Here is a 26,253-nt window from a genome sequence, read left to right as displayed (position 1 = left end):
ACCCAAGATACAGGGTAGAGAAAGCATAGACATCTTAGGTGCTGACGAGATAACGTCAGTGGTTCTTGGTTCTAGGGGGAAGTGTTGAAATTAAAGATGAGGGTATGAATCCCAAGTGAGGGAGATGAGGATGGTGCTAGGGGGATGGTGATGTCACCCACCATTAAGAGGAGGACCACACGGGCCCCTGTGAGGAGGAAGATGAGCTCAGCTTAGCTCTTAGTTGAACTAAGATGAGTGTGTGTGTCCAGTGATGGGGGAAATGTGATTGCATGCTTCTGTATAGTTACATTTAAACCTATGGAACAGTTTGTAGTTATTAAAATTTGAGGAAAATGCAAGATAGCGTTTAAGTGAAAACCTACACATTCAACAGAAACTGCGTGGGTGAGCATACAGTGAGAAGCCCGGGAAGCATCACCAGCCATGATGTCTGTGGACGTCAGCCTGGGTGCACTTGCTCTGGGGGCTCTGACCCACACTATGACACCCCAAAACATAGACTCAGCAATGGGCATGTAGTTTATCGTGTGCGACTGCATTTTAAGGAAATCTTCAAATATGTGTATATATATATCTTGGCTTCGACATTCCATAATCTGCCGGCAATGCAAGAGATCTGGGTTCACTCCCTGGGTCAGGAAGATATGCTGAGAAGGGAATGGCTACTCATTTCAGTATTCTTGCCTGGGAAATCCCATAGAAAGAGGAACCTGGCAGCTATGGTCCAAGAGATTGCAAAGACATAACTGAGTGACTAACATACTTTCATGTTCATATGTGTAGAACACATTACAGATATTACCATATATAAAACTATTAAATGGAATACTACTCAGACATAATAAAGAACAAAGTTTTGCCATTTGAGACAACATGTGTGGACTTGGAGGGCACTATAGTAACTGAAATAAGCCAGAAAAAGAAAGACAAATGCTGTACGATAGCACCTAAATTTTGCCATCTTGATGAAAGTTAAAGAGGAGAGTGAAAAAGCTGGCTTAAAACTCAACATTGAAAAAACTAAGTTCATGGCATCCAGTCCCATCACTTCATGGCAGATAGATGGAGAAATGATGAAAACTGTGACAGATTTTATTTTCTTGGGCTCCAGAATCACTGCATATGGTAATGCAGCCATGAAATTAAAAGACACTTGTTTCTTGAAAAAAAAGCTGTGACCAACCTAGACAGCATATTAAAAAGTGGAGACGTTACTATGCCAACAAAGGTCTGTCTAGTCACAGCTATGGCTTTTCCAGTAGTCAAGTATGGATGTGAGAATTGGACCATGAAGAAAGCTGAGGGCCAAAGAATTGATGCTTTTGAACTGTGGTGTTGGAAAAGACTCTTGAGAGTCCCTTGGACTGCCAAGATTTCAAAGTCAATCGTAAAGGAAATCAATCCTGAATATTCATTGGAAGGACTGATGCTGAAGATAAAGCTCCAATACTTTGGCCACCTGATGCAAAGAACTGACTCACTGGAAAAGGCCCTGATGCTGGGGAAGATTGAAGGCTGGAGAAGAAGGGGACGGCAGAGGATGAGATGGCTGGATGGAATCACCGACTCAGTGGACACGAGTTTGAGCAAGCTCAGGAGTTGGTCATGGACAGGGAGGCCTGGCGTGCTGCAGTCCATGGTGTCGCAGAGTCGGGCATGACTGAGTGACTGATCTGAACAGAACTGATTTAAAAAACTGTAGTTGCACTTCTCATTTTAAAATCATGTATACTATCATGTAAGAATTGAATCGCTAGTCTATGTCTGACGCAGGATACAGCATGCTTGGGGCTGGTGCATGGGGATGACCCACAGAGATGTTATGGGGAGGGAGGTGGGAGGGGGGTTCATGTTTGGGAACACATGTAAGAATTAAAGATTTTAAAATTAAAAAAATAAAAAACTTGATACTAAAAAAAAAAACTATACAAAAAATTTAATTTAAAATTTTAAAAGTGTTCAAAAAAAATAAAAATAAAAATAAAGGTAACTGAAAAAAAAAAAAAAAACAACTGCTAAGTGAGAACTCACTTCAGTAAAGAGAGTTTATCTGGAGGAGCAGATGATGACTACTTAAATGAACTCTCATTTGAGTCCTCTGCAATCCTCTCATGAACTTGACACACTATCAAACTAAATGACAGAACTAAAAATAAAATTTGCCTTCTGTTTGTTTGCCGGGATATCTTGTAATATCTTTATTCCACTCAAAGAATATTGATTCCCTCAAATATCTCAATGAATACATCATGCAGCATTCACTTGTTAACAATAAAAGTCTGTCCATCCACAGGCTCATAGGCATGAGTTTACTTAATGCTGAGGTTATTGATTTTTTTTAATTAAAGAAGGCTGAAGTGTTTATTGAGGATATTCATTTAAAGTGGTTTATCAGCACCAATATTTCCATTTGTTCCTATCAAACCCAGCAACATCTTCTGTTTCACTTTTCTTCTAAACAGTCACAGAGAACCCTAAGTGGCCTAATGTGATCTCCTTGTGACCTTTCAGAATCCAGCCCCACCATGGACCTGTCACTTCGTTGAATAGCAGAGGTCTCCAAAGGACGACTAACCATCTCAAGCTGTGACCTGTGGTGCTGGAGGAGACTCTTGAGAGTCCCTTGGACTGCAAGGAGATCCAACCAGACAGTCCTAAAGGAAATCAGTCCTGAATACTCATTGGAAGGACTGATCCTGCAGCTGAAGCTCTAATACTTCTGCCACCTGATGGGAAGAGTTGACTTACTGGAAAAGACGCTGATTCTGGGAAAGATTATAGGCGGGAGGAGAAGGGGATGACAGAGGATGGGATGGTTGGATGGCATCACCAACTCAATGGTCAAGAGTTTGAGAAAACTCCAGGAGATGGTAAAGGTCAGGAGAGCCTGGTGTGCTGCAGTCCATGGGGTTGCAAGAACAACAACAACAAAAATGTATGCATACATCCTGGAGGATTTATTCAAGGAAGAATGGAGACATTTGACATAAATTCTACATACATTTCACGAGAGAAACTGACATAGTTTGTGAATTAATTTTATAACACCCCATCCTTCTTAGATCTGTACCAAAGCAATTTCATAGGCTCACATCTGCCCACATGGATAGATGTTCAGCACTGTGTTCAGCGCTGTGAACTCTTTGTGTACTGGGCTAAGACCTGGGGTGCTTTGCTGCATAATAATACACAACAGATCAATTCTTTTGTGGAATATTACACTTAAGAAATAGAATCACTTAGTCAATACACTGAAACAAAAAACAAATATAGGGCTGGGTAGGAAGCTAAGGGAATTTTTCAGAATATTTCTTATACACATATTTTTAGAGTAGTAATTGTTGTTTATGTTATTCCCTCCTACCTCTGCTTTTCCTTGCTTTTTGTATTGTTTTCTTTTCCATTTTGACCTTATTTCTACAATTCAGTCTTATCCTAGTTCAATGAGTGAGATAAAATGCATAATGCTATGTTCATAGTGACTAACATAGCTATCCCATTGCCTGTTATGTCTCTTATCTCCCATAAATCGGGAACAAACAAATGAAATGAGGCTAAATAAAAACAAAACAAAACAAAAAAGAAAAACTCCCCTTTCAGTGACATTTAAGTATTCTTGCCATATCTTGTCCCATTTCTTGTCTTTTCATCCTTTAGGGAAATCTTTTGGAAAGCACTGATTATTCCACTTTTTAAAAAGTGTTTTTCCATTTTATGACACATTACCTCAGGTAAGGATTTACCTTTTTGCCTGTAAACTGAAAGAGAATTGCCAGTGACACAAAAATGCTCTTTCACTGATTCTTCTCAGACTTATCTAGAGGCTGCTGTAACAGCCAACCTCCTTTCAGGTTTCTGAAAGTGCTTTCAAGAATCGTTCCACCACTTCCCTCCCAAAATGAGAGCCCAAGTCCTGTTTTAGAGTTAGATTTATTTTTCTCATATTCATATTATTCATAATGAGGCAGTGTTCCAGCCCTGAAGACTGTTCAAAGGAGCAAGCTGACATCTAGCTGCTCCCTAACCAGGAACAAATTGATAAACTTCTGAAACACTCTTTGAAAACGAATGCCAGCATCGTCAACCTCCAGAGCAGCTTTTATGCCTCCTCCTGGTACCCTAGAAACTGCTGTCAAGCTCCATTTTATTCCATGTGTGGTCTGACAGTTCTAAGGGGAAAGTGTATCCTAATTCTTCCAAATAAATTAGATTTCAGCCATTTTAAAATGAAAACACAGCCTCCGCTGAAGTTATAAACAGACCCTATTGAATAAAGGATCAACAGAGGCTCTAGCCGCGCTGTCTCTGGCGGAGGTTCAGAACTGGAAGACAGCAATACGCTCCTCATACCTTTGTAGTCCCAGTAATGCAAATTAATCAACAGCTAAATAGAATGCGAAAGTGGATTTCTCTCATCCCAAGTGCATCACAGCCTTCTACCAAGAAGAGAAAAAGAAAACAGAGGGACGAAGGAGGGATGGACGGTTGAAGAAAAGGGAGGGAAGGGAAGAGAGGGAAGGAGAGGACATCTTGAGGCAATAAAGCACATTTTAAATTCAGATTTAAGTCACAAAGGAAATAAACAGAAGATATTCTTTTAAATTAACATATTCATTTTGGCATGCTATTCAATCCCATTGCTTCTTGAATGCATATGCATTCTAACTCCTAATGTCTATACTTCAATATATGGCCATATGTTAGACAATTGGAATTTGGGAATATGTTAGAAAAATAGAAGAAAAGCATATGCTCCTAGTAGCATGAGGAAATCAATATGTAGTTTAAGAAAATTAAGTTATAATCAATTAACATAAATAATAATGAAAAGTCATGTTAGGCAAAAAATAACAGAACTAAAGATCATAATTAAAAAGAAAAATTTTAAATTGCATTTATTTGTAGACAACATGATTCCATTGTAGACTAAATAAAAAAATACTAGAAAGTAAGTATAGTGAAGGTGTGAGTACATAAGATCGATATTAAAATACTGTACTTTTGTATATAATCTGTGAAAAATCCAAAAATAACCCAAATAATACATTTCCATTTTTAATAAAATTAAAATAATATTAAAGTTGAGCAACAATTTTTAAAAGTGTGAAACCTGTGCACTGAAAATTGCAATATTTTCTTGAGAAAAATTAAAGGAGACCTAAATAATTGGAGGGGGATTCCATGTCCATAGATTGGAAGAGTTAACATTATTAAGGTGGGAGACGGGTGAGGTAGGGGTATAGGGTTCAGTAACACAGCCTACTATGCATAAATTAAGTAGGCAACAAGGATATATTATACAGTACAGGGAAATATAGCCATTATTTTGCAATAATTTTAAATCAAGTGTGGAAATACTGACCCACTCACTATGTCGTACACCTGAAACTAATATGCTGTAAACCAACTCTGCATGTGTGCTAAGTCTTTTTTGTGGTGTCTGACGCTTTGCAACCAGGTGGACTGTAGCCTACCAGGCTTCTCAGTCCATGGGATTTCCCCGGCAAGAATACTGGAGTGGGTTGCCGTGCCCTCCTCCAGGGGGTCTCCCTGACCCAGGGATCAAACCTGCGTCTCTTGCATCTCCTGCATTCACGGGCAGATTCTTTACTACTATGGCCACTCGTCCTTCAATTAAAAAAGAGAAGAGATGATGGCAAGTCTCCTCAACTTGTTCTATAGAGCCAACAGGACAGCATCTCTTTACTACTGCCACTTGTCCTTCAATTAAAAAAGAGAAGAGATGATGGCAAGTCTCCTCAACTTATTCTATAGAATCAACAGGACAGCATCTCTTTAAGAGGAGATGATGACAAGTCTCCTCAACTTGTTCTATAGAGTCAACAGGACAGCATCTCTTTATCAAATTCCTAGTAGGACTATTTGCAGAATATGTTAAAATATACATGAAAATTCAAGTTTACTTAGAAAAAGTAAATAACTTGAGCACATAATTTAATTGGAGAACTGTTGATTGCTTTCAAATTTACTTTAAAGCTACAGTTACTAAGAAATTATGGTACCTGCATAAGGATATATATGTAGATCAAGGAAATAGAACTGAAAGTCCAGGGGAAAAAAATCCATATATTCAGAGTCAAATTGCTTTTTGACAGAAGTATCCTCATTAAAGACAAACAGTCTGTTTAACAAGCAGAGCTAGGGCAATTAGATATCCACACATAAAAAGATGAACTTAGACACTCAACTCACATGACACAAACAAGTTAATTCAAAATGGATCATAGAGTTATACGTAAGAACTGAAACGAAACTTTTTAGGAGAAAACAATGGAGAAAAAGCTTCAAGATTTGGGGTTAAAAAATTTCATAGCATGATATCAACATTATGGTTCATACAAGAAAACAAAACTAGGCTGCACAAAAATTCAAAACATTTTCTCTTCAAACGATACCATGAAGGAAATTAAAAAGCAAGCAGCAAACTTGGAGGAAAACGGTTCAAAACCACTGTCCATTAAAGAACTCAGATCCAGAATTTACACAGAGCTTTTACAATTCAATAAAAATAATAAGAAGAAAAATAATTCAATCAAATAATAGACAACAAATATGAATAAAAACATCAACAAAGAAGATATATAAATGCAAATTAAGACCATGATCAGATAATATTTCACTCCTACTAGAATGGCTATAATAAATTAAACAGATAATAAATGTTGATAAAGATATGGAGAAATGGAAAATTTCCCATCAATGGTGGGAATGTAAAATATTATAACCACTTTGGAAAACAATTTGGCAGTTTCTCAAAACATTTGCATAGTATAACCCTACCACCCAGAGACATGATTTTTCTTTTACCCAAGAGAAACAGAAACATATTTCTGCTGAAGATATGCATGTAATGTTCATAGCAGCATTATTTATAATAGCCCCAAACTGGAAACTGTCTAACATGCATTGATGGGTGAACAGATAGACAAATTGTCATATACCCATACCAAAGAATATTATCCAGTATTAAACAAATTAACTACTAACACGTGTTGTGTCATGACTGAACTTTAAAAATATTCTAAGTGAGAAAATTCAGACACAAGAGATCACACACTGAAAAATTCATTGATATGAAATGCTCAGTAAAGTCAAGTTTATAGGGACAGAAAGTTAATTATTAGTTGCCTGGGGCAGGGGTTGAAATGAGGATTAACAGTAAATGGGCACAGGGATCTTATTGGGGGGATTCAGTCAGTTCAGCCACTCAGTCATGTCCGACTCTTTGTGACCCCATGGACTGCAGCATACCAGGCTTCCCTGTCCATCACCAAGTCCCGGAGCTTACTCAAACTCATGCCCATTGAATTGGTGATGCCACCCAACCATCTCATCCTCTGTCATCCCCTTCTCCTCCCACCCTTAATCTTTCCCAGCTTCAGGGTTTTTTCCAAATGAGTCAGTTCTTTCCATCAGGTGGCTGAAGGATTGGAGTTAAATGTCCAAAGCTGATTGATGGCGATGATAGCAGCACCTGGTAAAGTCACTGAAAGTTATTGGTTTGTACACTTGGATTTTATGATATGTAAATACACCTCAATATGTGTTGAGAAAAGAAGTAAAGTAACAAAAGTGATTTCTCCTTCTGACCAAAATAAACTAATAGAGATTATGCTTACCTTCTTGCCTGAAACAAAAAGAAATGAACAAAATTTATGAAAAGCTCTTTTTTTAAGATGCTGGTCCTCATACAATAAAAACAATAATCCCTGAGAGATTAGAAACCAGGGGAGCACTACAATTTCCCTCAGAAGCCTTGAGTAACCCTTCAGGTTAAGTTTCAGGAAGGGAGAACTCCAACAAAGCTTAGCAAACATCCTGAGTTGTGAAGAAAGCCAAGAATTTCAGACACAATCATCAACTTTGCAGGATGGAAACTGTACAGGAGAGGTGTGCAGAAAGATAACTCTGGAGATCTGAAGAAAATTGCCTTTGAGCATTCCTCTGAGTACTTACGTCTTTCTGTCTGCAAAATCTACACATGGCCGGAGAAAAGAACCACTAGAAACGGTTATAGATTAATGTGTGTGCTCGGTCGCTTCAGTCGTGTCTGACTCTTTGTGACCCCATGGACTGTAGTCTGCCAGGATCCTCTGTCCATGGAATTTTCCAGGTAAGAATACTGGAGTGGGTTGCCATCTCTTACTCCTCTCCCTAGCTTCTCAGGTGGTGCAGTGGTAAAGAACCTGCCTGTCAATGCAGTAGGTACAAGATACGTTGGTTCAATCCCTGAGATCTCCTGGGGTAGGAAATGGCAACTGCTATTCCAGTGGGCCTTCCTGACTCAGGGATCAACTTGTGTCTCTTGGATCTCCCGCACTGGCAGGTTAATTCTTTACCACTGTGCCACCTGGGAAGCACTGTACACGAGTACTCCAGTTTATTTATGGCCAAGATAGTACCTGATAAGAGAGCAGAGGATGAAATGGTTAAATAGCATCACCAACTCAATGGATATGAATTTGAGCAAAATCCAGGATTGAGTGAAGGACAGGGAGGGCTGGTGCGCTGCAGTACACTGGGTCGGAGAGTGGGGCACAAATTAGCAACTGAACAGTAGCAACCAGAAAACGCCTGCTACAACAACGAGACTGGAAAACCTCATGTTTACTGGGGCAATGACTTCAGTTCAATTTAGTTCACTTCAGTTACTCAGTTGCATCAACACTTTGTGACCCAATGGACTGCAGCAAGCCAGGCTTTCCTGTTCATCACCAACTCCTGGAGCTTGCTCAACCTCATGTCCATTGAGTTGGTGATGCCATCCAACCATCAGATCCTCTGCCGTCCCCTTCTCCTCCTGCCTTCACTCTCCCAGTATCAGGGTCTTTTCAAATGAGTCAGTTCTTCACATCAGGAGACCAAAGTATTAGAGCTTCAGTTTTAGCAATAGTCCTTCCAACGAACACCCAGGACTGATCTCCTTTAGGATGGACTGGTTGGATCTCCTTGCAGTCCAAGGGACTCTCAAGAGTCTTCTCCAGCACCACAGTTCAGAAGCATCAATTCTTTGGCGCTCAGCTTTCTTTACAGTCGTACTCTCACATCCATACATGACCACTGGGAAAACCAGAACTTTGATGAGATGGACCTTTGCTGGCAAAGTAATGTCTCTGCTTTTTAATGTGCTTCTAGGTTGGTCATAGTTTTTCTTTGAAGGAGCAAGTATCTTAATTTCACGGCTGCAGTCACCATCTGCAGTGATTTTGGAGCCCCCCAAAATAAAGTCTGTCAGTTTTTCCATTGTTTCCCCATCTATTTGCCATGAAGTGATGGGACCAGATGCCATGATCTTCGTTTTCTGAATGTTAAGCTTTAAGCCAAATTTTTCACTCTCCTCTTTCACTTTCATCAAGAGGCTATTTAGTTCTTCTTCACTTTCTGCCATAAGGTGTCATCTGCATATATGAGGTTATTGATATTTCTCCCAACAATCTTTATTCCAGCTTGTGCTTCATCCAGACCAGCATTTTGCATGATGTTCTCTGTATATAAGTTAAATAAGCAGGGTGACAATATACAGCCTTGGTGTACTCTTTTCCCAATTTGGAACCAGCCCATTGTCCCATGTCTGGTTCTAACTGTTGCTTTAGAACCTGAATCCAGATTTCTCAGGAGGCAGGTAAGGTGGTCTGGTATTCCAATCTCTTGAGGAGTTTTCCACACTTTATTGTGATCCACACAGTCAAAGGCTTTGACATAGTCAATAAAGCAGAAATAGATGTTTTTCTGAAATTCTCTTGCTTTTTTGATGGTCCAGCAAATGTTGGCAATTTGATCTCTGGTTTCTCTGCCTTTTCTAAATCCAGCTTGAACTTCTGGGGGTTCTTGGTTAACATACTTTTGAGCCTCGCTTGGAGAATTTTCAACATTACTTTGTTAGCATGTGAGATGAGTGCAACTGTATGGTAGTGAATGAAAGTGTGTAAACATTCTTGGCATTGTCTTTCTTGGTGTTGGAATGAAACTGACTTTTCCAGTCCTGTGGCCACTGCTGAGATTTCCAAATTTGTTGGCCTATTGAGTTCAGCACTTTCACAATATCATCTTTTAGAAATGGAAATAGCTCATTTCTCCACTAGCTTTATTCGTAGTGATGCTTCCCAAGGCCCACTTGACTTTGCATTCTAGGATGTCTGGCTCTAGGTGAGTGATCACACCATCGTGATTATCTGAGTCATTAAGATCTTTTTTTGTATAGCTCTTCTGTGTATTCTTGCCACCTCTTCTTAATATCTCCTGCTTCTGTTAGGTCCCTACTGTTTCTGTCCCTTATTGTGCCCATCTTTGCATGAAGTATTCCTTTGGTATCTCTAATTTTCTTGAAGGGATTTTTAGTCTTTCCCAGTCTATTGTTTTTTTCTTTATTTGTTTGCAATTAATCACTGAGGAAGGCATTCTTATCTCTCCTTGCTATTCTTTGAAAATCTGCATTCAGATGAGTATATCTTTCCTTTTCTCCTTTGCCTTTAGCTTCTCTTCTTTTCTCAATAACAGGCAAGTTTGGCCTTGGGGTACAAAATGAAGCAGGGCCAAGGTTAACAGAATTTTGCCAAGAGAACACACTGGTCATAACAAATACTCTCTTCCCACAGCACAAGAGATGACTCTACACAGGGACATCACCAGATGGTCAATCTGAAATCAGATGATTCTATTCTTATAGCCAAAGATGGAAAAGCTCTATACAGTCAGCAAAAACAAGATGAGGAGCTGCCTATTGCTCAGATTATGAACTCTTTATTTCAAAATTCAGACTTAAACTGAAAAAAATAAGGAAAATCACTAGATCATTACGATATGACCTAAATCAAATCCCCTACAATTATACAGTGGAAGTGACAAATTGATTCAAGCGTTAGATCTGATAGACAGAGCGCCTGAGGATCTACTGATGGAGGCTCATGACATTGTGCAGGAGGCAGTGATAAAGACCATCCCCAAGAAAAAGAAATGCAAAAAGACAAAATGGTTGTCTTAGGAGGCCTTACAAATAGCTGGGACAATGAATCGAATATACAACAAAGTTGTGTATCAGTGTTGGGGGGGGTGGGGCGCCGGGTGGAGGCATGTGGGTGTGGCATGATTAGCCTTAAAACCAGCACCACTCCAGTTTCACCTGAACAGATCCTCAAAGCAAGGTGTGAAAGCTTCAGACTTTTGCCAAGTAATGTGATTGCACCTGAGGACAAATATCAAGTATATTTATATAAATACCAAAAACAGCCAGAATCCAACAAGGCAAGATCACAAAGTCTGGCATCCAACTAAAGATCACCAGACATGCAATGAAGCATGAAATGTGAGCCATTTTGAGGAGAAAAATCACTAAAAGTCACACATAGTTGACATCGCTGGAAAAACGATTTTCAGATGAGGATATTAAAGCAGCTATTATTACTGTACCCCACGTATTCAAAATTTAAGAGAAGACAGGGTGGATAAGAGCAACAAAAGGGCAACACTAAAGTTTAGAGATGAAAGCTGAAACATGTGAGATAAGATATATACACTCTGGGATTGATGGCAGGTTACGTATTGAAGAATAAAGGCTTAGTGAACTTGAAGACATGGCAAGAAACTATCAGATATGAAAACAGTCAGATAAAGTAATGAAAACCAAATGGTATTCATGAGTTGTATGGCTTCAAATGACTTATTATACATTCAGTTTGAGTGAGTTAAGGAAAAATAAGTAAAATAATAATGATTGAAAGCTTAAAAATTTGATGGAAACAATAAGCCCAACAGTTAGAACTGGACATGGAACAACAGACTGGTTCCAAATAGGAAAAGGAGTACATCAAGGCTGTATATTGTCACCCTGCTTTTTTAACTTCTATGCAGAGTACAACATGAGAAATGCTGGACTGGAAGAAACACAAGCTGGAATCAAGATTACCAAGAGAAATATCAATAACCTCAGATATGTAGATGACACCACCATTATGGCAGAAGGTGAAGAGGAACTAAAAAGCCTCTTGATGAAAGTAAACAAGGAGAATGAAAAAGTTGGCTTAAATCTCAACATTCAGAAAACGAAGATCCTGGCATCCGGTCCCATCACTCCATGGGAAATAGATAGAGAAACAGTGGAAACAGTGTCAGACTTATTTTTTGGGGCTCCAAAATCACTGCAGATGGTGACTGCAGCTACAAAATTAAAAGATGCTTACTCCTTGGAAGAAAAGTTATGACCATCCTAGATAGCATATTCAAAAGCAGAGACGTTACTTTGCTGACTAAGGTCCATCTAGTCAAGGCTATGGTTTCTCCTGTGGTCATGTATGGATGTGAGAGTTGGACTGCGAAGAAGGCTGAGCACCGAAGAATTGATGCTTTTGAACTGTGGTGTTGGAGAAGACTCTTGAGAGTCCCTTGGACTGCAAGGAGATCCAACCAGTCCATTCTGAAGGAGATCAACCCTGGGATTTCTTTGGAAGGAATGATGCTGAAGCTGAAACTCTAGTACTTTGGCCACCTCATGTGGAGAGTTGACTCATTGGAAAAGACTTTGATGCTGGGAGGGATTGAGGGCAGGAGGAAAAGGGGATGACCGAGGATGAGATGACTGGATGGCATCACTGACTTGATGGATGCGAGTCTGAGTGAACTCCGGGAGTTGGTGATGGACAGGGAGGCCTGGTGTGCTGTGATTCATGGGGTCACAAAGAGTCGGTAACGACTGAGTGACTGAACTGAACTGAACTGAATAAGCCCAAGGATCCAAGAAGTCAACGAAAGACAAGCACGAGAAATATGAAGAAATTATGCTGAGGCGCATCATATTCATGTTGCTCAAAACCTACCATGGTGAAGACTGCTAAAGGACTGAAGCAAGCTGTATACAGAGGAATGCAAATAAGGAGACAGCGGCCTCCTCGTCAGGTGGAGTGCAATGAGAAGACAGTGAGCCAGGGCTTCCATCTTACCAACAGAGAGCAAAAATAAAGACAAAGTATAACAGACATTCTATAAACCCAGAATTCTTTACCAGAGATGCTGGAAAATGTTCTCAGATGTACAAAAGTTGAGCTATGAATCACCAGTATGACTGCACTGAAAAAAAAAAATGTGAATGATGCTATGGAGACAAAAGGGAGTGAAACTAGATGGATTTGTGGATAAAAGCAAACAGATGAAGATCATTGGAAATGGTAATTACGTGAGTGAAAACAAAAATAACACTGCAAACTGGTGTTTATAAAGGTGTGAGGGCTTCCCCAGTGGTTCATATGGTAAAGAAAATGCCTGCAATGCAGGAGACCTGGATTCGATCCCTGGGTCAGGAAGATCCCTTGGAGAAGGAAACGGCAACGCACTCCAGTGTTCTTGCCTGGAGAATTCCATGGGCAAGAGTCTAGTGGACTACAGTCCATAGGGTCGCAAAGGGGAGACCTGTTAAAAATAACACAGAGCTCAGAAATGGGGACAAAAAAACATATTATTGCAAACTTTTTGCTCTATTTTTGAAGTGTTATAACATCACTTGACAGTAAGCAGCCCTCAGTTAGTACAAAGGAATTACAGACCACCATATAAAAATACATCCCCAAATGGCAGGTCTGCTATCGTCTGTTTCATTCAACCCTATTTTGGAGGCCAGTACAATAAAACACAAATAAACATATAAAAAGCATTAAGCTTGGAATAAAGTAAAGCTGTCTTTCCTTATAAACCACATACTCACTTATATAAAAATTCTGGTGATTTCTTCAAGAAAACCTACTAACAGGTGAGTTTAGGAGAGTTGTAGGAGGTAAGTGTGTACTTATTCAGTTGTGTCCAACTCTTTGCAACCCTATGGGTTGTAGCCCACCAGGCTTCTCTGTCCATGGGATTTCCCAGGCAAGAATACTGGAAAGAGTTGCCATTTCCTCTTCCAGGGGATCTGCCTGACCAGGAATCAAACCCGCATCTCCTTCCTCTCCTGCATTGCAGGCAGATGCTTTACCATTGAGCCTCTGGTGAAACCAGATCAATGTGCAATTCTTTATACTAGTGATGAGAAATCACAAAGTCATATGAGCAATACTTACATACTGTATCAGCAACAAATATGATACACCTAGGGATATGTGTGCAAGAACTGTACACTAAAAATTCCAGAAAACTGCTGAGAATGAATAAAGAGCACTAGACAAAAAGAGAGAGAGAGATAATATTCCTACAATGTGAATTTCCCCCGATTAGTTTTACATGTCTTAAAATCTGAATATATTTTGTAGAAATTGCCAAATTGCTTCTGAAATTCATATGGAATGTGACAAAGCTTTACTCATAGCAAGAATTTAAAAAAATGAGGCATAACATTACCTATTTCACAATTTAATAAAGGGATAGCAATCAAAATATGATAATGACTTAAATAGACAGAAAATCAGTGAATAGAATAAAAGAGTGGAAAATGGAAAAGAAATTCCATAAATGGACCCAAACTCTACATGGTAAACGGATATTCAGTGGAGGAGCAAAAATATTTCCATGATGAAAGTACAAGCTTTCTAACAGATGCTGGAAAGTTTCGCTGTCCGTGTACATCCACACACAGTAAAGTGCAGTCTGCACTATGCACCATGAATAAATCTAACTCAAAGTGTATTATAGACTGAAATGTAAAATCTAAAATTCTACACTTTCCTAAGAAAACACAGGGCAGAAACCTCTGTGACCTAGGATTTGGCAAAGACTTCTTACTGAAAACCCCAAAAATATGATCCATGAAAGAAGACATTGATAAGTGAGATTTCTTGAAAATTAAAAAAAAAAATGTTGGATTTTAGGAAAATACAGTTAAGAGAATTTATAGCATGGCTTATACTCACGGACAATATTTGCAAATCATATAGACAGAGAATTAGTATTGAGAATATCTGAACAAATTCTCAAAACTCAACATTTGGGGAAAAAATGAAAATGAGTAAATAATTTAAACATTTATTCAGAGAAGATTTTTATGGATAGAAAGTACGTACATGAAAAAAATCCTCCACCCTATCAATTATTATGTTAATAAGAATTAAAATCACAGTGAGATGCCATATGCACACATCAGAATGGCTCAGTGTAGACATATAGTTTCAGTGGGTTCATGGAAGAACTGGAACTCCTATGAACTGCTGGTGGGAGTATGAAATGTCATTCCTTTGGAAAACAGTTTGGCAGTTTGCTAAAAAGTTAACCATACACCTATCATATGAACAGGTAGTGGTACTCTCAGCATTTATCTAAGACACTAAAAAAAAAAAGTCATGCGTTTACACAATGATGTGTATATGAATGTTCACCGTGGCTTTAATCTAATAATCCTAATCTGGAAAAGGCTTAAATGCATATCAACAGGTGAACGAACAAACAAATTCTGGTGTGTGTCCATGTCATGAAATATTACTTAATAATAACTCAGCAATGCATCACTGATACTTGATGTAACATGAATAAATCTCACAAAAAATTGCTGAATGAGTGCAGCTAGAGAAATAACAACAAATGCTATACAATTCCATCTGTAGGAAACTCCAGGAAATGCAAACTAATCTAAAGTGATAGAAGGAGATCAGGGGTTTCCTCGTGTTAGGAGGAGGGTTTTGGGGAAAGGGAAGTGGGAGAGAGAGATTAGAATGAGGCTTGAGCAGTTTCTTTTGATGAAGGGGAAGTTCTCTTCTCGATTGTGATGATATTTTATAATGGTATCTATATATATACCACTAATTTTGCAAAAGCCACTCTAATGAAAATCTGGAAGATCTTATATGGCACATATTTTAAGCTTCTATTTGGAGGTTAATAAAGAAGATAGTTAGAAATTGAAAAGCCCTTCTATCTTGTCCATCAAAATATACCCCTATAATTTGTGGGGAAAAGGCAATCAAAGAGGTGTAGAATATGAAAGAAAAAAATAGAAATTGGAACACTGGCACAGTAGTATCCATTTTTTTCTTGTAGGGTTGGAATAAAATCTTTCTAAAATATGAGTCTCCGTATAACTGAAAGTGCTGTTATTAACTTCTAATCATTTCTAGTTTCTGTAATTCCACCTAAAATTCTTTCCTAGATAAAGCTCCCAAGTCACTTTCACTTCTCTGCTTCCTCACATCCATGATTCTGTCTTAAATGGGTCGCCGTATCTCAAAACTACTTGGCTTGCATAAGAAGTCACACTTTAGACCTGGCCTTCAGGTTATGCACACATACATGCTAAGTTGCTTCAGTGGTGTCTGACTCTTTGTGACCCTATGGACCATTGCCTGCCAGGCTCCTCTGTCCATGGAATTATCCAGGCAAGAATACTTCAGTTTATGATTGAGCATAAGTGGTTGCTTATGGGTTTTTTAAAACCATTTTTCCAACTGTTTAAAATCAGAAAGACATGGCTTTCCCAACCCATTAAGGCTCCATGTTTTTCCACTCCATTTTCTCCCATTTGTTCTGGTTAGTGATCATTCAGCACACTGATTTCAAGCATGTCCCCAACCTCCCCACCCTCTGCAGAGCTGTTGACTCAGCTCATGATTTTCTACTGTGTGACATGGACCAACAACTTTCAACCTGAGACAGCGCTTATTCAGTGTTCACTGATTAATTGCTAAGCCAAAGCCATGAGTTTTATATTTTTATTTCATTAGTACTCTACTTCAAGGCACTAATTTCAGTATTAGTTAGGATATGTAATGCTAGACTCCATAACAAATAAACCTCTAGTTAATAATGAAGGAGGTTTATTTTTCATGCCACAGTTCATTAGAGTTGGTGTGAGTAGATGGGCAGAAGGGAATGCTCCCCTCCATATGGTCTCATGAGGATCCCATCTGAGACAGTCTCACACCTTCAAAGAAACGTGTGTCCTCATATTGCCTTAGGCATCGCATCATAACAATACTCAGGAGGTGAGAGCAAGAAGACACAGAGAAGGGACATTCTCTCCAGACTGCCTTGGACCAGAAGTGACATGATGCTTACGCGCACATTGGTGCGAGCCCTAGCTGAACGGTCCCATCTAGATGCAAAGTGACCGGAAGATGAGTCTGAGTTGTGCACCCAGGAAGAGGGAGGGGTTCAGTGTGCATCTCTCCAGCAAAGGTGTCGCTGCACTGACCTGAGTTGCCAGCAACATTACTGCATGTGTATCTAAACAGTTTCTCTGCTTCTACTCTCTGCTTCCTCTAGGATCCATATTTCACACAACAGCCAGAGTGAGCTTTTCAAATGGCGAATTATAAGATGTCAATTTGATCTGTTATAAGATGTCAATTTGATCTGTTATAAGATGTCAATTTGATCTGTTATAAGATGTCAATTTGAAACAGAGATCAAATTGCCAACATCTGATTGATCATCAAAAAAGCAAGAAAGTTCCAGGAAAACATCTACTTCTGATTTATTGACTATGCCAAACTTTTGACTGTGTGGATCACAAGCAGCTGTGGAAAATTCTTCAAGAGATGGAAATACCAGACCACCTTACTTGCCTCCTGAGAAATCTGTATTCAGGTCAAGAAGCAACAGTTAGAGCTGGACATGAAACAACAGACTGGTTCCAAATCAGGAAAGGAGTACATCAAGGCTGTGTATTGTCACCCTGCTTATTTAACTTATATGCAGAGTACACCATGTGAAATGCTGGGCTGGATGAAGCACAAGCTGGAATCAAGACTGCTGGGAGAAATATCAATAATCTCAGAAATGCAGATGATACCACACTTAAAGGCAGAAAGCAAAGAAGAACTAAAGAGCCTCTTGATGAAAGTGAAAGAGGAGCATGAAAAAGTTGGTTTAAAACTCAACATCCAGAAAACTAAGATCATGTCATCTGGTCCCATCACTTCATGGCAAATAGATGCTGAAACAATGGAAACAATAACAGACTTTCTTTTCTTGGACTCCAAAATTGCTGCAGATGGTGACTGCAGAAGTGAAATTAAAAGACACTTGCTCTGTGGAAGAAAAACGATGACCAAACTATTCAGCATATTAAAAAGTAGAGACATTGCTTTGCCAACAAAGTTCATCTAGTCAAAGCTATTGTTTTTCCAGTGGTCATGTATGGATGTGAGAGTTGGACTGTGAAGAAAGCTGAGTGCTGAAGAATTGATGCTTTTGAACTGTGGTGTTGGGGAAGACTCTTGAGAGTTCCTTTGACTGCAAGGAGATCAAACCAGTCAATCCAAAAGGAAATCAGTCCTGAATATTCATTTGAAGGACTGATGCTGAAGCTGAAATTCCAATACTTTGGCCACCTGATGCGAAGAGTTGACTCCTTGGAAAAGACTCTGATGCTGGGAAAGATTGAAGGCAGTTGGAGAAGGGGACGACAGAGGATGAGAGGGTTGGATGGCATCACTGATGCAACAGATATGAGTTTGAGCAAACTCCAGGAGATGTTGAGGGACAGGGAAGCCTGGCTTGCAGTTTATGGGGTCATAAAGAGTCGGACATGACTGAGTGACTGAACTAAACGTAGATGTCAATTCCCTATGTAAACCTACCCTAGCTACCTGTATCACTCTCAGTGAAAGCCAAACCACCACAGTATCCTAAAGGCATTCCCTTGACCTATCCCAGCAATGACCCTCTAACCCCTCACCAGCCTCCTTTCTCTAATTCTCATGTGTAGGGACTGGCGGGTCAGTTCCCACGTCTGGGTCGTTGCACTCATTGTATCCTTTGCCTGGACATCTGTTTCTTAAGTCCAACCAAGTTTTATCACTCATTCTCTCTGGGAAATGTCGTCAGAGAGACATCCCCTGACCACCATACATAAAACTGTAACTGCTCCCCATATTTCACTCCCGTGTGTGTGTGTGTGTGTGTGTGTGTTTGCTTATTCCATTTTTTCATAAGGCCCGTGATAGCAGGATCTGGGTCTGTTTGGTACATTGCTGGAAGAGGGACTGGAAGTAGAAAAGTATGAATGCAAGAATAAATGAATTTTTTAAGGTAAAACAATTGTATTATTAACTCAAAGTCCAGTTGAAGTTAATATCCAGCTGAGATCAAACACTAAAATCAAAGATTTTGATGGCTAGCTGGGACTAATCTCAAGGGCCCCTGTATCCCCAAAGCCCCAGCAACAAAGTGAAGGCCCACTCAAAATGAGATAATCTGAGAAAACTTCAGCTGAAGTTTATTTTAATGGCATGAGTAGGTTTCACAGGGACGATGCAGAGTCCGGAGCTGATAACAGCCGGCTGGATTCCCGTCTTCCAGGGCTGCAGAAGCACTGGGAAATGGCCACTAGACACCAGACACGGGATGGTGTGTAACTGGCCAGCTCTCCGGACCTCAGCGCTGCGTTTCAGAGCCACATCTGGCGATGGCGACCCACGGGGAAGTACACACGAGGCGTGCTTTCTGACTTCCTGCCATATTTCTCCTGGTTCCCCCTCCATCTCATCATCCTGGGTGAGCTCCAGGGTAGGAGACCTCACGATGCCGCACAAGCCACTCCGCTTGCCGGAGCACAGGACCAGCTCGCGCGGCACGGACCGCAGGCGGAGGCGAAGAAGAGAAGACACGCAGCACGGTCACGCGCTTGTCTGGGCGCGTCTGGACATTGGGATGGGGGACGACTGGAAAGGAAGAGCTAGCTGAGATACAGGGGCACCTTGGAAGGGCAGTGCTGAATTCACGACTGGCTGTAAGAGCTTTGTGCTTCTCGAGAGACATCGCTGGGAAACCGAGGGGAGTGGGGCCGAGAGGAAGCTAAGAAGAGAGAAATGTTTCCAGTGGTGCTCAGCAACACGGAGAACAGAGACTCTTCTCCAAGCCTGAGCGTGACAGCCGCAATGTCTCCAGTCCTGCAGGAGTACACAGCTTGCTGGGCATTTGATGGCCTTTGAGTAAAAATGAACAAGTTTAGAATCACTCGATTATTCTTATTTATGTATCCCCTTTATTAAACTACGCAGAGGAGTGTCCATTTGCGTTACAGACAAAGGTAAACCTTCCTTCAGGAGTTTTCCAAAGAAGGATGCAAGGAGGCCAGACCTGACCAGCAGAGGCAGTCAGCACATAGAGCTGAAGCCCCGCATGGTAGCAGGAAGAGACAAGTGGGACCCTTCCGGAACGATGGCGTTAGAAACAGAAGTTAGACATCCCAGGCCAGACTGACCCAGGCTGGTCAGTTATTGTCATTACATATTTAAAGAGTGTCACACAAGGTCTCACAAACAAATGTGCAGACACTGATGAATACCCTGGGCCCTGTAAATAGAGGGTTGGCTTTATCTTCTGAATTTCTGTGAATGTGGAAGGAGAACCACCTTGTCTCTGGAAACCCAACGGTATCACACATGAAGAAGGTTTTGAGAGAGAGGTTTCGTGCCTGGACATTTACACGTGCGAGGTGACAGACTTGCCTTCCTCTCAAAACATTGATACCCGCAAACAGCAACAACTTTAAAATACAGCAATATTATTATTGGTAAAGATACTTTTCTCAAAATGTCTGCATCTTAGGAAAAAAAGAAGTTTTATAGAAGGAGACCATTAGAAAATCAGCCAAAGAAACAACATGTCTAAAGGGACCTAGGAAAACACAACTCGATATTCAACACGAGCCCTTTCAAGGGTCTGCAGGTTTGACGTTATCGCCAAGGTTTATGGCTTGCAAATTCTTTCACATTAAAATGCTGCACACACCTGATTTCCCGTGACGTGTGGCCTTCTTTGTGTGTCCTAGGAGCCATCAGCTGCTGTAAGGGGCCAGCCCATTACCAGCTTTGAGAGAAGGCTGCCGTCTCAGCCTTCTCATACTGCTTGAATCTGCATGTCAGAAATAAACAACAGGGCGAGGGCCAGGCTGCAGCTTTATTTCTTCGTATCCTTTACATCACTATTCTGTTTTATTCGGGCTTTCATTCATTATGTTTATATGTTTTATGTTCATAATCTTCATTATATTGAGATTTACCAGATTATTAAATGCAATATATAAATAACATTTTAAACAAACTTTTTCAAGCATTTTTTGATATAAAGCTAATTGTGAGGATGGCAGGAACTTATTTCCTCCGTTTTGTTTATCTATTTTTCACCATGTTTTTTTCTTTTTTTAATTGATGCATAGTTGATTTACAATGTGTTAGTTTCAGGTAAACAGCAAAGTGATTCAGTTTCATAAATATCTACATTTTTCTAGATTATTTTTCCTTATAGGTTATTACAGATATTGAGTATAGTTCACTGTGTATAGCTCCTTGTTGGCTGTCTATTGGAATTTCCAATAGTTGATGCTGTTCATTTCTTTTTTGTTTCTGCTTCTTTACCCTTCCTCCTCCTGCTCCGTCTTTGTAATGCTGATGTGAATGGTAGACACTTCAGATCACTCAACTTTGGGGCTGGAATTAGGTTAGAACATTACCTTCCAGATGAGTATTTATTTTAAAACAAAGATTATCATGGAAAGAGAAATGGGTATCAGGAAGGGATTTTGTAAATTAGATTTTTTTTTACTTCAGTAGATACAATTCCGTCTCTCTTTCAGACACACAGTCCCATACACGTGTGCATACCTGGTAACCCAGTTAGTCGCCTGATCTGTGATCACACTTATAACAGACCGTCTATATGCACACGTGACATTTTCACACTGTTTCCAATTCAATGAAGAAAGACTTCATACTTGAATTTTTGGTCCAGTCCAAATATACAGCTATGGATTTTTATTTGATGTCTTTCTGTATCTTTATCTTGTAGATATAGCTAAATAATAACACTATGGTTATATTTTTCCTATTAATTGTATTATTTTTTAACAGTTTGGTTCTATAAGAGTTTATTCTCACTTGAAGAAGACTGCTTGTAATCTTCATGAATGATGAATTTAGGACTCCTGGTTAAATATCAAGTCACATTAATAAAGTCTGTTCAAAGAGCTTGTTAAACCTACACATTTCCACCTGCCATTATTAAGAAAATAGCAGGGATCCATAGATTGCATTGGGAAGATTGCTTCTGCGATGGCATGAGTGTCAATTTATATGCAGCAATGAATGATTAAAACACAAGTTTCCATTAAGGAGTTTTCTTTATCAACTCAGAAAGAACAGGTTTTCCCCAATTGCAAACAAGGAGTGAAACTAACCTACCATAATTCGTGTATACACTAAGAGAAAATGGCCTGGCTATGGAGGTATACATATTAACAGGACTTTTCGCTCAGAGGAACTCAAGTTTTTGAGGTTCGTGACAGTTCTGCATGAGATACAGCATCTCCTTCATTGTTGCAGTGCCCAGTCGCAACACTCAGCTCAGCTTCCCGAGTGACTGGACAAATACTGAAATAGCAACATCCCAAATGCAGGCTCTTAAATGCTATTTGTTAGTATCATCACTAATATTATTTATTTGTTGCTGTTGTTGTTCGATCTCTGAGTCGTTTGATCTCTAACTCTTTGCAACCCCATGAGCGTTCCTCTGTCCTCCATTATCTCCCAGAGTTTGCTCAAATTCATGTCTACTGAGTCAGTGAAGCTGTCTAACCATCTCATCCTCTGACACCCCTTCCTCCTTAGGCCCTCAATCTTTCCCGTCATCAGGATCTTTTCCAGTGAGTCAGCTCTTCCCATCAGGTGGCCAAAGTATTAGAGCTTCAGCTTTGGCATCAGTCCTTCCAATTAATATTCAGGGTTGATTTCCTTTAGGATTGGCTGGTTTGATCTCCTTGAAGTCCAAGGGAGTCTCAAGAGTCTTTTCCAGCAGCACAATTTGAAAGCATCAATTCTTCGGTGCTCAACGTTCTTTATGATCTGATCTCTCAACCATACATGACTGCTAGAAAAACCATAGCTTTGGGTATACGGACCCATGTTGGCAAAGTGATGTATCTGCTTTTTAATACGCTGCCTGGGTTTGTCATAGCTTTTCTTCCAAAGAGCAAGAGTGTTTTAATTTCATGGCTGCAGTCAACATCTGCAGTGATTTAAGAGCCCAAGAAAATAAAATCTGTCACTGCTTCCAATTTTCCCCCTTCTGTTTGCCATATAGATAACAAGTATATGAAATTTTCAAAAATAATGAAATAATACTTGCAGTTAGGAAAATACTCATACTCCCAAAACTCTGATGTATGACTTAATTAAAGGACTATTTTAACAGCTTTCTGATGGAATTTTGGATTCACTTGAAACCTTGTGTAGGTATGTGCAATACCCAGAAAGACATATCCATACTGTATTTTGTTGGTTGTCATCACATAGATTTATAATTACAAAAATATCTGCTTTTCATGAGGCCAAAGAATAGCTGTTCTGACCAGCCCAGCCCAACCAGTGAGAGAGCATTTCCCACCGAGACACCCTGTGACGTCACATACCTTCCTCTCTGTCACTTGGAAAACACCAGATTCTGCAACCAATTTAGAAATTAGAAACAAACATGTTTTCGTGCTTATCATCGTCAAAAAGTTATCAGTTTTTTTTGTTAGTTTTTGTTATACTTCATCATATTATTTTGTATCCAACCAATAAAACAGTGAATTTAAGAAGTTTTTTTTAAAATATGGAAAATGAACACAGGTAAAGCAAAAAAACAAGAGAATAAATTTGAAACACCTGGGGTGGCCAATTCCTGGCCCTGAATTTGGAGATAAATGCATTTTCTCCACCTCTTCCGATACCCATGCTCTTACCCATCTCCTCCTGGTCCCCAGTCTCTCCTGGACTGACGCTGACTTCCCCCAGGAGACCAGGTTCCCAGTTTTCTCTCTTAACTCACCCTCATATTTTCTGCAATTTTACTTGTTTGCTCTATTCCTCATTTGCTTTTAATTTTTTTGAGGACAGACCCTACCTTGACCTCATTTCTCTCCACGAGGTTCATCCAGCACAGGACCTGGGGGAGCAGAGCCACTCAGTGAATAAGAGCTACTTTTGGGAACCTCTAGGCTTTAAAACTATTAATGCTGGGATGACAATAGTAAATGACAACAGGCTTTTAAAAGTCTAACATTTCATATAAGGCAGGGCTATATGGGTTTCCCTGGTGGCTCACATGGTAAAGAATCTGCCTGCAATGCAGGAGACTGGGTTCAATCCTTGGGTTGGGAATATCCCCTGGAGAAGGGAAAGGCAACCCACTCCAGGATTCTTGCCTGGAAAATCCCATGCAGTGAGGAGCCTGGGGGGTCATAGTCCATGGGGTTGCAAAGAGTCAGACACGACTGAGCAACTAACACTTTCACTTTCATATGAGGATTAATATCTTAGTTCTTTTTTGGTTCATATAATTAGTACAAAAACATTGATGAATATTTTAGGTCACCTTCTTGGTTTGTTACCTTTGCTTTATTTTTCATCCTTGGCCACTAAGTGCATCGTTAAACTTTACAAATTCCTGTCACCTATCATCCCAAGAGGAAAGAAACAAAAATTTTAGGTATATGAGATCAGTTTTCCCTATTTAAAAACCAACCTAAAGAATGTGATGTGGTGACTTCTTATACTTTAAAGACACATACACACACAAATACACACACTCACACACACACTCATTGACAGATAGATTAAAACAGTTCACCAGCCCTGATGATGTTCTATTTGCTTATACAGATGATTGCAGAACATTCTTCAATATGCATTTTCTGATGACAGCAAAGATACTTAACATGAAAATAATTATTTGAACTGTTGAGGTTCAGAAACTTTACCCAGTGTTAACACAACACGGGTAGATTCTTAAAAACATTTGAAACTTTCCTTCTTGACATTCGGTATGTTGAAATGTATTTGCACACCCTTCAAGTTCTACAAGAAGAGACAAAAGGATATTCTTTCTGCTTGGAGCACAGACCAGTCCAGAAACCCTTTTCCTTCTTCCTGTCCTTTCGAGAGAAAGATTTACATATGTGCAAGTCACCTGGAGTTCATCAAATACGAAGAATCTTGAGAGCCTTTCTGGACATTGGTGCTGAAGAGATTACCTGGGAGCAAAGATGCTTTTGAGATGTGACTTTAAGGAAGTACAAGGTTGCCTGTGTTAACTTCCAAGAAATATTTCTGTTGTTTTTCTTCCAACCACAAGGGCTCGAGCCACATCTATATGACTGTTTTTTTTCCTGGACAAGGTGTGCTTGTTCTACCAAGGATATACCGATAATTCAAGGTAATCAGCAGAGTACATTACAGGAAAAAATCCGAACCAACAAGCTGTACAAACAGAATAGCAATCAGAAGATTTAATGCATTTCTGATGTACGTTTAAGGCACTGACACTGGGCCACAGATGTACATGTGTTGTGTTTTATTTTGCTGAGATGTGGCCTGCAAGAACCTATTACAGAACATCATCATCCACACTGGAGGGGCCGGGAAGAAAAAATTCCATCACACGTTACTCCTGCGGATACATTAGAGAAACAAATTGTACTCGGAATTGAAAAGTCACAGGCTTATTCTGTCTTAATAAATTCCTGCCAAAAGGCTAAGTGTAAGACTAGAAATACTTCCCAAATGTTGTTACTGTATTATCATCTTTGACATCTCCAGGGCTGTTCCTAGAATCATCAGATATCAGTTCAGAGTTCTCACAATAAATTCTCTTTTTTTGCCGTTTCTTCTTTTTTTTTTTTTCCAACCAGTTCTTGCTTTCATGTAGCCATTTTGAGTTAGCTATAACTGAAATATAAAGCTTCCTTTGGCTAAAAGAAAAAGGTACCTTTAAATAAAATGTTTATCACTTCACTCTTCCCACTGGTTAATCTATATAGTTTCTTAACACAAGGTGTTAACCCTTACTGTAAATTTACCATCAGACTTGTCTAAAGATTCTCAAGATCTGTTGGGACAGATTAAAAATAGAAGAGTAAAATGGAAACTCTGATTTCTCTGAAGCAGATTCTGGGTCCTAATTATCTCTGTGGCTTTAGTGCTTGAAACGTAGAGGGATGTTCTACAAATATCTGTTAAATAAATAACAGAAAGAGGGGGCGATTAAATGGAATTATGGCATTTTAAACTATCCTATGGAAATTAACCGAGCTACTGTTTTATAAACGGAGATAGAAGATGCCAGTTTTATCAGTTTGTGACTGAAATTATCCTTTTCTATTTTATCCTTCTAGTAAGACACCGTCTTTTGAAAATGGGTACCTTTAGTCTTGTCATATCAGCATGGTATATGTTGAAATATAACTTTAGTTATAAAACAAACAAATGAACAAACCTGAGAACAACTTACAGAAATATACTTATCCAAGCCAAAGGTCTGTAACCTGCTGTAGAAGTGTGGAGA

The sequence above is a fragment of the Budorcas taxicolor genome, chromosome 20, assembly GCF_023091745.1.
Source record: "Budorcas taxicolor isolate Tak-1 chromosome 20, Takin1.1, whole genome shotgun sequence".
In the NCBI taxonomy this organism is placed as follows: Eukaryota; Metazoa; Chordata; class Mammalia; order Artiodactyla; family Bovidae; genus Budorcas; species Budorcas taxicolor.
This window is presented reverse-complemented; position numbering follows the sequence as displayed.